Consider the following 14,669-nt stretch of genomic DNA (forward strand, 5'->3'; position numbering starts at 1 on the left):
ATTAGTATTATTTTTTTACGCAATTTAATGATTAAGGAATCAATCACTTCTTCACTTTAGACTGGTGAATTTAATAAAGAAAGGTTTTTCCTCCTCCTGTTCAAGGCATATTTGTACTTCACTTCCATTTTAGTATCTACCAAGCATATTTAAGCGAAAAATAGAAAAAGAAATGTCCAAATTTTAATTGGATATCCTTTTTCTCTGTTTCAGGTACAAGTTAAGTTAAATTTACAAACAAAAAAAATCATTCTTAAAAGTATTCAAATGCATAAATTCACTACGAAACAAGATCGAAACCAATTTGAGACTTTTGAAATTGAATACCTACTCATAATATTAGATAAAATATGTCTAATAGATTTTCATAATTTCTACCTTAAAATAATTAAATGTGTCTATTTTTAGAATAATCTTTCTACATTACGTTGGCAATAGAACACTAACGAATATATAGCCTAATAAAATCTAAAGTCAAATATTACATAGCAATACCTTGAAATTTCGAAATATCCAACATATGAATTCATATACACATTCAGATTTGAGATCGAATTTACGTAGTGATATATCGATTGCACTGGTTAGAACACTCTAACAGAGAAGAGAGTATATAATTCAAATGCAATTAGTAGAGATTTTAGACATAAAGAGTAAACATAAATGCATTGACCAATCATGTTGATAACATGCACGTTATATATATATTTATTGCTCACATTGTAACGCCTAGTCTAAATGCTAGCCAACCTAAGTCTCTTTTAATTATTATTATTATATTGGTCATAAATTATTTTCACGATAGTAGAAAATTTGTACCGAGAAAGGATGATCACATCTTCTCAATAATAACACAAAGTACAAGCCAAAACTCGTATTTGCTAGTTTCGTTCATTTTTATTTGTTCAATATTACAAAAATATATTGTCACATTTAACATATTAAGAACTGATAATTTTTTTTCCAGTATTTGCCCTCCACATATCCAAAACATTTTTAAGACCCAAGATGTCAAGACTATACATCAATTAATATTATGAATGTGAAAATAATGAAGCTAAACTGGAGAATCCATGGAGGATTTCATGATCTGCAATAGTGTGATAGAGAGAGAGAATTGGGAAAATTTATTGTTTCATTGAAGAGAATGAATTATCTTACAAAATGTTCTAGCTACTCTGTATTTATACAATTACATAATTGAATAGAAAATATCTAGTAACTAACTAACATACATCTCACACACATGCTAATCTACACAGCTCAACTTGCAAGTTGGCATTCTAACTACTGTTAATATTCTAACTAACTGCTGATATCAGCTCAAGTTATACCAATCTCAACACTCCCCCTCAAACTGGTAGGTGCAAAGATGTTTAGCACTCCCAGTTTGGATACTAAATGTTCATGTTGTGTCTTCAATAATGTTGGTTAAAATATCTGTCTGCTGCTCTTTAGAACTGATGTGGTGTGTTTGTATCAATCACTGCTTAATTTTTTCCCTTATGAAGTGACAATCTATCTCTATGTGTTTTGTCCTCTCATGATATACTGAATTTGCTGCTATCTCCAAAGCTGTCTTACTATCACAATAATATAAATTAACAGGCTTCTTTGTGTCTGCTCCCAATTCTTTGAACAATCCAATTAACCATACCAATTTTGAACATGTTGAGGCCATGCTTGTGTACTCTGATTCAACAGAGTTCCTCGAGACAATGTTTTGTTTCTTTGACCTCCATGATATAAGAGATTTTCCATGCTTCACCAGGAATCATGTTACTGACCTTCTGGTGTTAGGGCATGATGCCCAATCAACATCACAATATGTTGTCAATGTGTTATCACCATCACTACTCATCAGAATTCCCATTCCAGGTTCTCTCTTGATGTATCTAACCATCTTAAGGCTGCCTCACAACGAGATTTCTTGGGTTGTTGCATGAACTGACTAAGAATCTGAACAACAAATGCAATATCCAGCCTAGTTAGTGTCAAATACAAAAGCTTTCTAATCAATTTTTGGTACTTTTCCTTATCTTCTAAAAGATCATCATCCTTAGTTGTTGTGAGTTCATCAAGTTCCTTTGTTGTGAACTTTTGATTGAACTCTAAAGGCGTCCAAGCTGGTTTTGAACCACTTAACCCTAGCTCTTCTATCAATTCCAAAGCATATTTTCTCCGATTCATTAAGATGCCTTTGTGTGACCTAGAGAATTCTATTCCCAAAAAGAACTTCAACTTTCCAAGATCTTTCATTTTGAAGGTGTGGTGTAAGTCTCTCTTAGTTGACTGAATGTGTTCCCTATTGTTGCCTGTGATTAACATATCATACACATAAATTAGAATAACAACAATATCTTCTCCAAGCCTTTTTGTGAACAAAGAGTAGTCCAAACAGCTTTGAGTAAAGCCAAGTTGAACTAATATAGTAGTCAACTTTTCATTCCATTCCCTACTTGCTTGTTTCAATCCATACAAGGATTTGACAAGTTTACAAGCCATGTCAGATTCCCCCCCCCCCCCCCCCAACTTGCAAAACCTCGTAGTAGGTGCATGCATACTTCATCATGCAAATTACCCTGTAAGAAAGCATTGTAGACATCAATTTTCTCAATAGAACAGCCAATAGAAATAGTTATAGACATGACAGTCCTAACAGTGACAATCTTTAGCACATGGGAGAAAGTCTCATGGTAGTCCAATCCCTCAAGTTGATTATAACCTTTTGCCACCAACCTAGCCTTATACTTCTCCACCTCACTATTAGCATGGTATTTGATTTTGAAAACCCACTTGCAACCAATTGAAACCTTCCCTAGAGGCAATGAAACTAATTCTCATGTGTTATTGTCTTGGAGGGCATTGATCTCTGATTGCATGGCTTCAATCCAAGAGGATCAATAGAAGCCTCCTGAAATGTCTTAGGTTCAAACACAGAGGTGAAAGCTGCGAGAGAGGATCTGTAGGAGGGCTGTAAGGAATCATAAGATAGGGAGGATTGAATAGGATATGTGAGGATTGAGGAAACTTGATCAGGAAGGGTGGCAGAAGCAGTAATGAAGTCAGTTATCCATGCAGGTTGCTTCTTGATCCTAGCTGAATGTCTCAAGGCCTCAACATGTGGAGGATCAACTGACACTGGTAGTTGATTTGGAGCATCAAAAACAACAAAATCAGCAGGAAGTGCAGCAGTAGGTCTCATCTCAAAGGGCTCCACAAAGTTATGATGATACTGAAATAGAGGACCTCCATCAGTAGAATGAGACTGAAATGGGAAGGTGAATTCCTGAAAAACAACATCTTTGTTGACAAAAAATGCAGAATTAGTGAGATTAAGCAATACATATCCTTTTGAGATGGCAGAATAACCCATCAAGACTGCGTTGATTGCTCTGGAGTTAAACTTATCAATGACTGGTAACTTCTTGGCATAGCAGAGACACCCTATGGTCCTTATGTGATCTAGGTTGGGCTTCCTCCCATTAAAACCTCATAAGGACTCTTAGCATTTAATATCATAGATGACAATCTGTTGATGAGATAAGCAACATTGAGAACACAGTGACCCCAATACTTTATAGGAATACTACCCTGAAATTTGATACATCTAGCCACTTCCAAGAGAAGTCTATGTTTCCTTTCAGCCACCCCATTTTGTTGGGGTGTGTAAACACATGTTCTCTGATGGATAATACCAAGGGAATGAAATAAATCAGAACAATTAGCATTAATAAATTCACTTCCATTATCTGACCTAATCATCTTGACCTTAGCATTGAACTGAGTATGAATCATTTGGAGAAATTGTCTTAGCACTACAACAGTGTCAGACTTCAACTTTAGTAAAAACAACCAGTGATTCTGGAATGATCATCAACAATAGTGAGGATCATTTTATTGCCATCAAAAGTTGGTACATGATAGAGACCCATACATTAATGTGCAACAAATCAGAGACAGTTGAGGCCTTAGTGGTACTCATATTGAATGACAATCAAGTGTGCTTAACTAATTGACAAACAGAACAAGTATATGAGCATTACAAGCTATGAAGAGGAGGCAAACTAAAAATTTGTCTAATTATTTTGCTAGGTGTGTTCCAGCCTTCTATGCCATAAATGTACATTTATGTTGTCAACTTTGATATACAACCCTTTGCCAGATGGTATTGTGCTTGTGTGAGGTCCTAGAGAAAACATGTAAAGTCCATCACGTTCCCTACCAATCCCCCTGACTTGTCCAGTGGAGAGGTCCTGGAACACACAAAAATTAGGAAGAAATAAAACAGAGCACTTTAACTCCTTAGTGATCTTAGAGACTGATAGTAAATTGTATTTGAAGTCAGGTATACACAACACATTATTAATAACTCTATCAATATCTACTTGGCAAGAACCAATATATGAAACTGCAGTCACATTACCATTTGGCAGATGCACCTTCCTGGGCACATTAGAAGGAACTGTGGATATGTATGTTAGTAAATCTAAGTCATAGGTCATGTGATTGGTAGCTTCGGTGTCCACAATCCACTCCTGAGAACTAGTGTTAACTGAACAAACATGGATAATACCTACCATATTTGCTGAGCATGCTGATGTGGTGTCTTTGTCTAGCATCTTTAAGAGCTGATCATACCGAGATAGAGTGAAGTGAGGCATCTGCGTATGTGGTCTTTCCCATTTGTGTGGACCTTGTCCATGAGCTATATCACCCATTTCCATCCTTCAGTTGTCAGGTACAACAACATTGTGAGCAGTTGCTGAATCAATCTTCCTCTTGAACCTGAAACTAAAATTAGCAGGATAGCCCACAATTTTATAGCATTCAGCTTTAGAGTGCCCTTTTTTCTTGCAAAAATTACATATCAGGTTCCAGTTTTTCTTTGGCTTTGAAGAGGAAATCGATGCATCAGTCATCAAGGCAGTCATCCCTGTCATCTCAGTAGTGGGAACAATACTAACAATGGCCCTTTGGCTCTCCCTTTCAACTAACATAGAGTAAGCCTTGTTCACATATAGGACAAGAGTCATCATAAGAATTTAAGCACGAGTTGGTTCGTAAGTTTCATTCAAGCCCATTAAAAACTGAAAAATCACGAGATTTCTCACAAGCACATTCAGGAATAAATGCTAGGGAATCAAATTCAGCCTAATGAACTCTCAATTTTGAAAAATAAGTAGCTATAGAATCAGTACATTGAGATGCAGTTGCAATCTCTGTGGATCTGAAAAATTCTCGAGCAATTTACCTTATCAAATTGCTTTTTCAGATCGTTCCATACAACTACTGCACTCGAGGCATACACAATACCAGTGAGGAGATCCTTAGAAACATAGTTCATAAGCCACGACAATACGATGGTGTTGCAGTGTTCCTAAATATCCTCTAAATTTGCTCCAAAGTTAGCCTTCTTACAGGATCCATCGATGAACCCCAATTTGTTTCGACCTAAATTCGCAATTTGCATTCCCCGACTCCTGATTAAGTAGTTTTCAGATCCCATTAGCTGTAAAGAGATCAACATTGTAACACCCCTAAATACTAACCAAGAGTCGCATGTCGATACACCATTGTTTAATTACTACAATATGTTTTATTCTCATTTTGGGAACTTGAAATTTTGTGATATTTGCAAACTTGCTTAACATAAATTGTGATCGTAATTTAAGGGATTATATTGGGGTATTTACGTAATATTCTAATTAGAATTACTTATAACTAAAGGGAGGTGAGGTATATACATATAGGTATATATGTATACATTTTGGGCAGCCACCCTTTTTTTTCTTTTGGGCAGCCAACATTTTTACTTTTGGGCAACCAACTTAGCTTTCAGCTATATCTATAAGTGATTAACATCACTTTTATAACATATATTCTCACACCTTCTCTATAACATTTCGTGTTCCTTAACTCTAAGAAACCTGGAGAACTCTCTCTAGCCATATTACTCACAAAATCACAAGAGAAAATCTTGGTCCTTTTGGCTGGAATTCGAGACACACCCTTCTTTTGGGTAAGTGATGAAATATGTTTCTGAGCTGAGTAGTGTTTAGTATTTAAAGTATATCTCATTTTCTAGAACTTCATTTACAGTGAATAAATATGGTTTGAAAAGCTAATTCATATACTTATAACTCTTATGTTTATGTAAAACTCTATTGGAGTTTTTATGGATTCAAAATATGGGACGCAACATAGGACAAGTCCTGTCCAGATTTTACCGTTTTCCTTTTCAAAACAATGTTGCGACTTGAGGTACCAGGCTGGACAAATTCACTGTTTTGGAAGCATAGTTGTATTTGTACATGCTAGGCTTACTTGTGATTATGATCCTGTTTTACGTTAACACTATTGAGCTAATAGAAGTTAAATAAGTTATTTAATTGTATTTTTAAGTTTATATATACTCGTGTACAATTTAAGGACCTTAATACGTTGGTCGCCCTACGGCTTGAACTCTTGAAGTTTTGTTGGACTGTTTCTATGCTAAAGCCTGAGGTTTGTGTATAAACTTGTACTTGTACTCTTGTAATCTGCTTGTATATTTGAAGGGTTATCTCGATACCTTGGTTACTTCTTGTCACATTGTATTGTCGTATTGGTATTCTCTGAGACCTTCAAGACATTTGTGTAACTCGCCCATTCGTACGAATTGCTTGATCACCTGACATTCTTGTTGAGACTTTGTCCTTCTTGTGGATTTGATTTTGTCAATATTGGCATGCCTCTTGATAAAATAAGTATGACTATATGTTTTACTATTTTGGGGTGTGTAAATAAGACTTTTTAATATGGTTCTTGGTTCTCTTAATTATTGGGCTTGACCCTTCTTGATACCTACTTGTGCTTGGTGTGATGACATGATGTATATATTGGGCGAGCCTTGTTATTGAATCTCTTGAAAAATGGTGCTATGAGCGTTCTTGACATTTGGATCTTTAAATATCAAACTTGATACTCTTTATGTTTTGTTAACTTGATTTATTTATTATGTTTCAATTGTGCTGCCCATGACTTGAGAAAGGTAGCTTGGTGAATCTAAGGGCTCCAGACCTATAGTTTTTACACCACTAAGTTATATGCTTAGCGATAGTTATTTCTATCGTAGGGAATGTTCGAGAGGATGCCTGAAGCTGACTATTGGAGATGGAGATTTTGAGAGCCTTAAGAAATATCACATTTGCATATAGGCATCTATATTTTGTATAAACCTTGGGACTTGTACATGATCTATGTGTTGTATATTACATGAAATTTTGAGGGCTAATTTGATCATGGCACCATGGGTTGTAATATAAGTGTGGCTATATGTTTTTCTCTTTTTGGGGTGTGTAAACCCAAGTCTTGTAATATACTAAATTTACTATTTGTTTTGAATGATTGTGTGAAGCATGAACCGGCTAATTTGGGTACTCAGAAGTTGGTAACATTCTTTTTATATCATTTTTAAGTGTGAGGATAATATATGCATGAAAATCTCGTAAGTGATTTGCTTAGATTATCTTGGAAGGGTTTTTTCACCATAAGTAAAAATTCTACGCAGTTTCGATTTGACGCATATAAATGTTTAAATGGGCAGGATGCACATACATAGCTATTTTTTTTTACCTAATCCCCCTACTAAATTTTAAATCAATACTCCCTACATTCATATCTTTTAAATGTCGCAAGTATTAAAGTAGATTCCTTCTTAAGTGGTAGTATCCTTCCGAAAGGGTCGCTACAAACATTACTCCAGAGGTGTCTGTCGAGTGAAGAAAGAGAGGATGATTGTGACTCAGTTTTCTCGGCAGCTCATTGTCAAGTGTCATTTCTGATATACTGGAAATCCTCGCTTGAATGTAGATATAGAATCAAGACTGTATTAATAGCCTAATAGCTCTGATACCATGTGAAAATAATGAAGTTAAACTGGAAAATCCATGGGGGATTTCATGATTTGCAACAGTGTAATAGAGAGAGAATTGAGAAAATTTATTGTTTCATTGAAGAGAATGAATTATCTTACCGAATGTTCTAGCTACTCTGTATTTATACAATTACATAATTGAATAGAAAATATTTATTAACTAACTAACATACAGCTCACACACACATGCTAATCTACACAGCTCAACTTACAAGTTGGCATTCTAACTAACTGTTACTCCCTCTGTCCCAATTTATGTGACATATTTCGTTTTTCGAGAGTCAAACAGATTAAGTTTGATCGAGAATTTTCTCAAGAAATCTTCAAATTTTTTAAAATGAAATTTATATATTTGTAAACTACATTAAAAGTACTATAAGTCACAATAATCGATAATTCAAAATATTTAAAAGATATATGAAAAATTTACGGTCAAAGATAGACTTGTTTGAATCTCGAAATCCGAAATGTGTCACATAAATTAGGACAGAGGGAGTAATATTCTAACTAACTGCTGATATTAGCTCAAGTTATGCCAGTGTCGGCTCTATGCTTTCAAAAATAAGGCTTTTGCCTTAGGCCCCTAAAATTGTCGGGCCTGTCGCATAGGGCTTGCCTAGTGCGGTTTACATCCCCTGTGTGGTTTGCAGGCTATTACACAGTGGGGGGTTTACCCAGTGCGCACAAAGTGCTCACCACAGAGTGCTCACCCGAAGGGCAGAGGCTGTGGCAGAGGTTGTAGCGGCTGCGGGTTATCCTGGGGTTCCAAAAAAAAAAGTGAATTACAAATTCTTTTTTATTTCTTTTTAAATTTTAGTTTCAAGCATTACTCTAAGCATATTAAAATGAGGTATACCAAGTCATCAACTTTTTGAGTCAAATTATATGATTCTAAACTTCTAACTCTTATCTTTATTTAATATTTATCAACTTATTACTTATATCATTATGTTAACAATACATATAATAATTGTCTCACTTAAATGATGTTTTTCAATGTTGAGTTGATAAAATCTTACATAAAACTAGTAACTCAAAAAACAATATTAAGTACTAATAATTTTCATCTTAATAGTGTATTATTTTTTTTTTTTGAATAAATACGCATATGAAGTGTATTTATATTTTAGGCCGCAAATTGAAATTTCGTTTTAGGCCCCCAATTACGTTGAGCCGCCCCTGAGTTATGCCAATCTCAACAAATATATGTGAGGTAGAATGTCTTGTCAAATTAAAGGTCCAGTGTAGTAGATAGTAGGCATGTTCGTTTAAATTTGACATATTAGTTATGATTTCTTAAAAATATGTAAAATTTAAAATGGACAAGTAAAAGTAATTTGAGTTACTATCCTTTTTTGTTTTTCCATTTTTGATGTCATTAGTATGTTGTGGCCATGTTAGTTGGATTGTCATCTTTTTGACTCACCATGTTAGACATGTGAATTTAATCCCCTAGCTTTGTCCTCAACAAGCTATAAGGCAAACTCATATGTCACTTGGTAGTGGGTGTCAAAACAATTCTAAAAAAATATCGAATCAAGCCGAATGATTATTATATTTTTTCATGTAAAAATCATTATATGTTTCAATGTATATTTATAATATCGTACCAAAAATTAGGATAGATTTTTTCTTTATTTTAATACCTTATCAAACTTAATAAATTTATATGCATTTTATATGTCAAGTTTAAAAATAGAAAACAGTATAAAATTTTGACGTTGAATTCCATTCATATGGAAATAATAACTACAAAATTTCCAAACATGTCATATCACTATTGAGCCTTTAGTATAACTTTTTTAAGGATGATATATGCAAAGAATTTTTTTAAAAAATAATCGATTGAATCGTATCATTGCCTCCCATATTATATGTAATTTGATTAATTTTTATTTAGTTTTCGATAAAGTTTTCTAATTGATGTTGAAAAAAAGAACTTACATTCAAAATTAAGTTTTGAGAATATTTGTACTAATTAACTCTTGTGGAAATTATCAATGAATGTTTTTGGTCAATAATAATAAGAATAAATGATTAGATGGTTGACTTGTATAAAATGGGTAAACAAATATGGTGTGACTAAATCATGGCCGGCAAAGCTGAACTTAGACCAGTATGTACGTAAAAGTTTAACATTTGAGTTGAAAGTTTATTCAAATAAATATAATTGGTCAATTCATCCCCCAATGACCGCCAACTCTAGGCTGCCAATTAAATTCAATTTTGGCATTTTATTTTATATACCTAAGACCAAGGTCAAAGAAAAGCGAAACGCGGACAATTTACCTAGTTTATTTTATATACCTAAGACCAAGGTCAAAAAAAATTAGCTTAAGTGAAACTTAGTCTACTTTTGAAAGTTAAATTATCAGAAAATAAATCTTGCTTAAGAACCTATTTAATCAGATGCTAATCAGCTTATGGAAGAAAAAATGAATTAAGAAATATATATATATATATATATGTCTTTTGTCTAGAATATTAGGTCGGTTACGGAACGTGGCCAAGTTGTTTGAAGTTGAAATCACAAATCTAACAAGGAAATATTATTAGTGCACTTTAAGGGTTGTTTGGTTGTTGGTTTAGACGTGAGTTACGTAGGTATTAAATTTTGTATAAGGAATATGATGTTTGTTAGTAATTAGGAGGTAAATTATTCATATTTTAAATTTATATGATATTTACTTTGCAATTTAGAAATTCGTATAACTAATTCATATATAATTTATGAAGGAATTTATGGTATTATTTTATGCATGTGGAATAACTTATCTCTGCCTAACTAAAATTTGGACAAATTAGTACATAGATTCACTTATAACTAATCAATATATAATTAATATATGCATAACTCTAACCAGGTACCAAACGATACTAGCTAATATGGTTTCTAATAGAACTAAAAATTGATACGTCCAAGAGAAACATCCTTTTTGGTTAAGAGGAAATTTCAAACTGAAAAGTTTTCTGTTTTTTTTTTGTAAAGAGACTTTAGGTCTCAAATTTGAGTTTCTCTACAAGAGTTATGTATTCGTATTTTGCAAGATTAGAAAACCAAAAGTGCAAATGATATAAAGACTATTCTGAATTAGGGGAATATCAATGTCGTATTAGTTTAGGATTCATACTGTTTTTGAACTAATAGAAACAGATTTATAAGAAGAAAAAATTATCCGAACTAGCAATCTCGATCCACATATTATTCTTTATAGTGGTATTTTTAAAAAGATGTGTGTTGCACGTGTATGCGTAGTCTTAAGATTCATATAACCATTAATATGAAATAGTATCCAAACATCTTCTCCAAAGTTTTATATTAGTACCACCAAGTACTTGGCGCCGAAGCTCTAGATAACTTGTAAGTTGCTAATTGTTGGGAGTTGGGACCCGAATTTATGCCGTCAAAAAAGTCAGGCTACCTTTTAATAGTACCAATTTACTTGTATCCTAATTATCAATAACTATAAGTCTACACGATAGTATTATCTTTAGCGGCAATAGCTTAATTGCCGCTAAATATATTTTTAAGTAGCAATTGACACCCTTTTGTTAATATCACTAAAGCTTATAGTGACATCGAATCCAATGATAATTAACTGCGATAACAATTTTAACACTCTTTGTTAATATGTATACTTATTGTCACTTAAAATTATTTTTGTAGTAGTGAGAGTAGTAAGTTCTTCAAAATTTGGATGATGATGGTCATCTCTTCTCTTCTTCAAATAAACCTATGAATACAACCAATGTGCTCAATTTGGATGGTTAGAGGTACAAAATGAAAGTAAATATAAAAATATTAATTTCAGGCGTTTTTGTGTTTTAGTGGAAGAAAATAGATTAAAGCAATTTTAAGGACCTTGTGATGCTAGCCGTTTAAACTTAGTGGCAAATCTAAACAGTTTACTGTAGAAAAGGATTAAATGTTCCCTTTGTGGAGAGCGACGTATGTTGTATCCTGTGAGAAGCGTCAAAAGTTAGAATTCCTGAAAAACTTAATGATAGTCACACGATATATGGGGATAGAATAAGATGGAAATGGTTGGGTGCTTCCTGAACTCCTTCGCACAAATAACAGATCAATGTGTACAGCGGAGGAGGTTACTTCTAGCTTGCTTCGAAAATTCAGCAAAAACTTATTTTGTCAATACTTCGGTATGAATGTGATGTCAAGTCGTTGTTTGTGATAGTTGATCTGCATATTATAAATAAGAGTAGTCTCACCTGTAAAAACATTTAAGAATTGTATGATTCCTACCACAGATTTGACATGACTTAGTATTGTTCCTCTGCTTATTTCTACTTGGAAAACTTTAATTGTTTAGAGAACTTGGTCCACATTGACTATTCTCAGAACCTGTTCGTTGTCCAGTAGACTTGAAGCTTCTCTCTTTGGAGTTGAAGTTGTTGTTTCCTCTTCTCCTGCCCTTTGGGCAGAGAATGCCATGTTATGATTTTGTTGTGACACCTTTTCTTCATCTTCCCTTATATCAAAACTCCTAAGAGTATTAACAAATTTATTAAGGGTGGGATATGGTGTCTTACCTAACATGACAGTCCTGAAGGTCTTATATTGAGACTCAATCCTCTAGCAAAATTAATTATTTTGCTATCTTCATCCACAAGTTTGTGAATGGTTGCAAGACCATCACATATACCTTTGAATTTCTTGATGCATTCATTAATCTTTTTGGTTCCTAGCCTAACACTTTGTAATTGTTGTATAAGCTGAAACTCCTTATCTTTTGTTGCTTGAAGATAACCTTATTCCAAGCATTCTCACATTTCCTTGGCAATTGAGCAGCCCACAATCTGCAGGTACATGATTTCTTCTATCAAAGTGACTGAGATCCAACTCCTTAGCAACATATCTTTCTCCTCCTAGTCATCAATGATGCTACTATCTTTAGCATCCTTCTCAACCGCTACAACTTTTCCAGTAGTCTATCCAATGAAATAACTACTTTTAGTTGGTTCATTCTTTGTGATGAGATAGGTTAGTCTCATCATTTGAACCAATTGGGATATTTGTGTCCTCCATATGAGGTACTTTATTGGCTTAAGTTTAATGGAGCAAGCGGCAATGAGTTGGTGAAGTGAGGTGGTCGACATAGTGTTGGTAAATGGGGTCATTACAGTTGAACGTGTATTTTTTTTTATCATTACTCAAAGAGCGGAAGAACTTTTAAGCTTTGATGCCATGTACTTAGTATTAGAGAAATCAAGGATTGTATTGATGATTAAAATTGTTGAGTCATGCTCCTTAGTTATACAAGGAGAGAATTGTAAAGACCTAAGTTAGCTATACTTAGAGTTAGGGCTGTTCAAAACCGAACCGAAATCGATAATTCGAACCGATAATTTGGTTATTGGGTCAATGGTTTGGATTAATGGTTTAACGGTTCGGATCTCGGTTTGACCATATTTCTAATCAGGTACCCCGATAATCCGATAAGAAGTTTAATTAATTACATTTATATCACTTAAGGCCTTAGGCACTTTTAGCCTTTAGGGTTTACACTTTAGTCTTTAGACTCTAGTTGCACTCAAATTTCACAATAATATTTCAAGTTGAGACATCACTGATTGATTCACTGTCATTGCTCCCACGCCGGCGAGTATTGAATATCATTCTCTAAGTGTCTAAATTAGGTTCAAATGGTTGGTTCCCTTACTTTAAGTCTTTGTTTTTATCTTCTCATTACAGTGAGTGAGTCAGTGAGATATGCTTGCAATACTACAATCTGCAATGAAAAAGTTTTTATTAGTAATGGTCTCATGATCATTAATGATTTTCGTTAGCAGTGTTGTAATGATTTCTCTTTATAGTTCATATCGAAATTGGCTTGGTTGTTATGAGGAATCTTTTTGAGTTTGTCAGTTTGGGAAATATTGACATATCTGTCTAGGTTAATATGGATTTTTATTAAGTATTTTATGTAGTAATGGATATGGAAAAGTTCATCAGTGACTAATGGCTACTGCGTACTGTTAATTAGTGACTAGTCCATTAGTAATTCTCAATGAAAATTGTGTGAACGGTTAACGGTTGACCCGATAACCGAACCTATAACGATCACTAATCGATAAATCAATACCGATAAACCGATATCTTAACGGTTTAGCATGATTACAAACCGATAAGTAAAACCGATAAATTTCAAAATTGGACCGATCGATATGCAACCCTATTTAGAGTCCTACTACAACATCTATTACTACTATAATTGTAGAGTCCTAAGTTAGTTATACTTAGAGTCCTTCTACAATAACTATTACTACTATAATCTTAATCGACTTCAGCTAGTACAAGAAGTAGCAACCTAGTTAATTCAAACGACCTAATCCTAGAGTGACTCTAACTCCGTTGTACACGTTGATTGGATCAGGTTGTTCAACCTATTTCATATCTTCAATTTCCTTTATCTTCAACACGTATATTTTGTTGATTCAAGGAGAATAAACTAATTTAAGGAGTGCCCTGTACATGTTTTTTTGGGTATCAGTTTCAGGTGGGATTTGTTCCATAATAATCATGGTAGCCATTTAGGTCAATTTTTCTTCTTCTGAAAACTGCATAATTTTAATGGACGATACAGGAATATTAATGCCACAATATCAAAGTTGGAAATAGATAAAGTAAAATAGAGATGAAGTGTGGTGAATTTTGGGGTGCAAGATTTCCATCAGTTTGACTGATAAATTATAGAGTATAGCAGAACTTTGATGGGGTATGTATCTTAAGCGG

General features: G+C 33.8%; 1 protein-coding gene across 1 annotated transcript in view; it reads right to left on the bottom strand.

Annotated features, from left to right (window-relative positions):
- LOC125876257 (OVARIAN TUMOR DOMAIN-containing deubiquitinating enzyme 11-like) overlaps nt 1-14,669 on the bottom strand; it is a 752,025-nt gene that overhangs the window by 503,964 nt on the left and 233,392 nt on the right. The window lies entirely within an intron of this gene.

This window comes from Solanum stenotomum, chromosome 9 (genome assembly GCF_019186545.1).
Source record: "Solanum stenotomum isolate F172 chromosome 9, ASM1918654v1, whole genome shotgun sequence".
In the NCBI taxonomy this organism is placed as follows: Eukaryota; Viridiplantae; Streptophyta; class Magnoliopsida; order Solanales; family Solanaceae; genus Solanum; species Solanum stenotomum.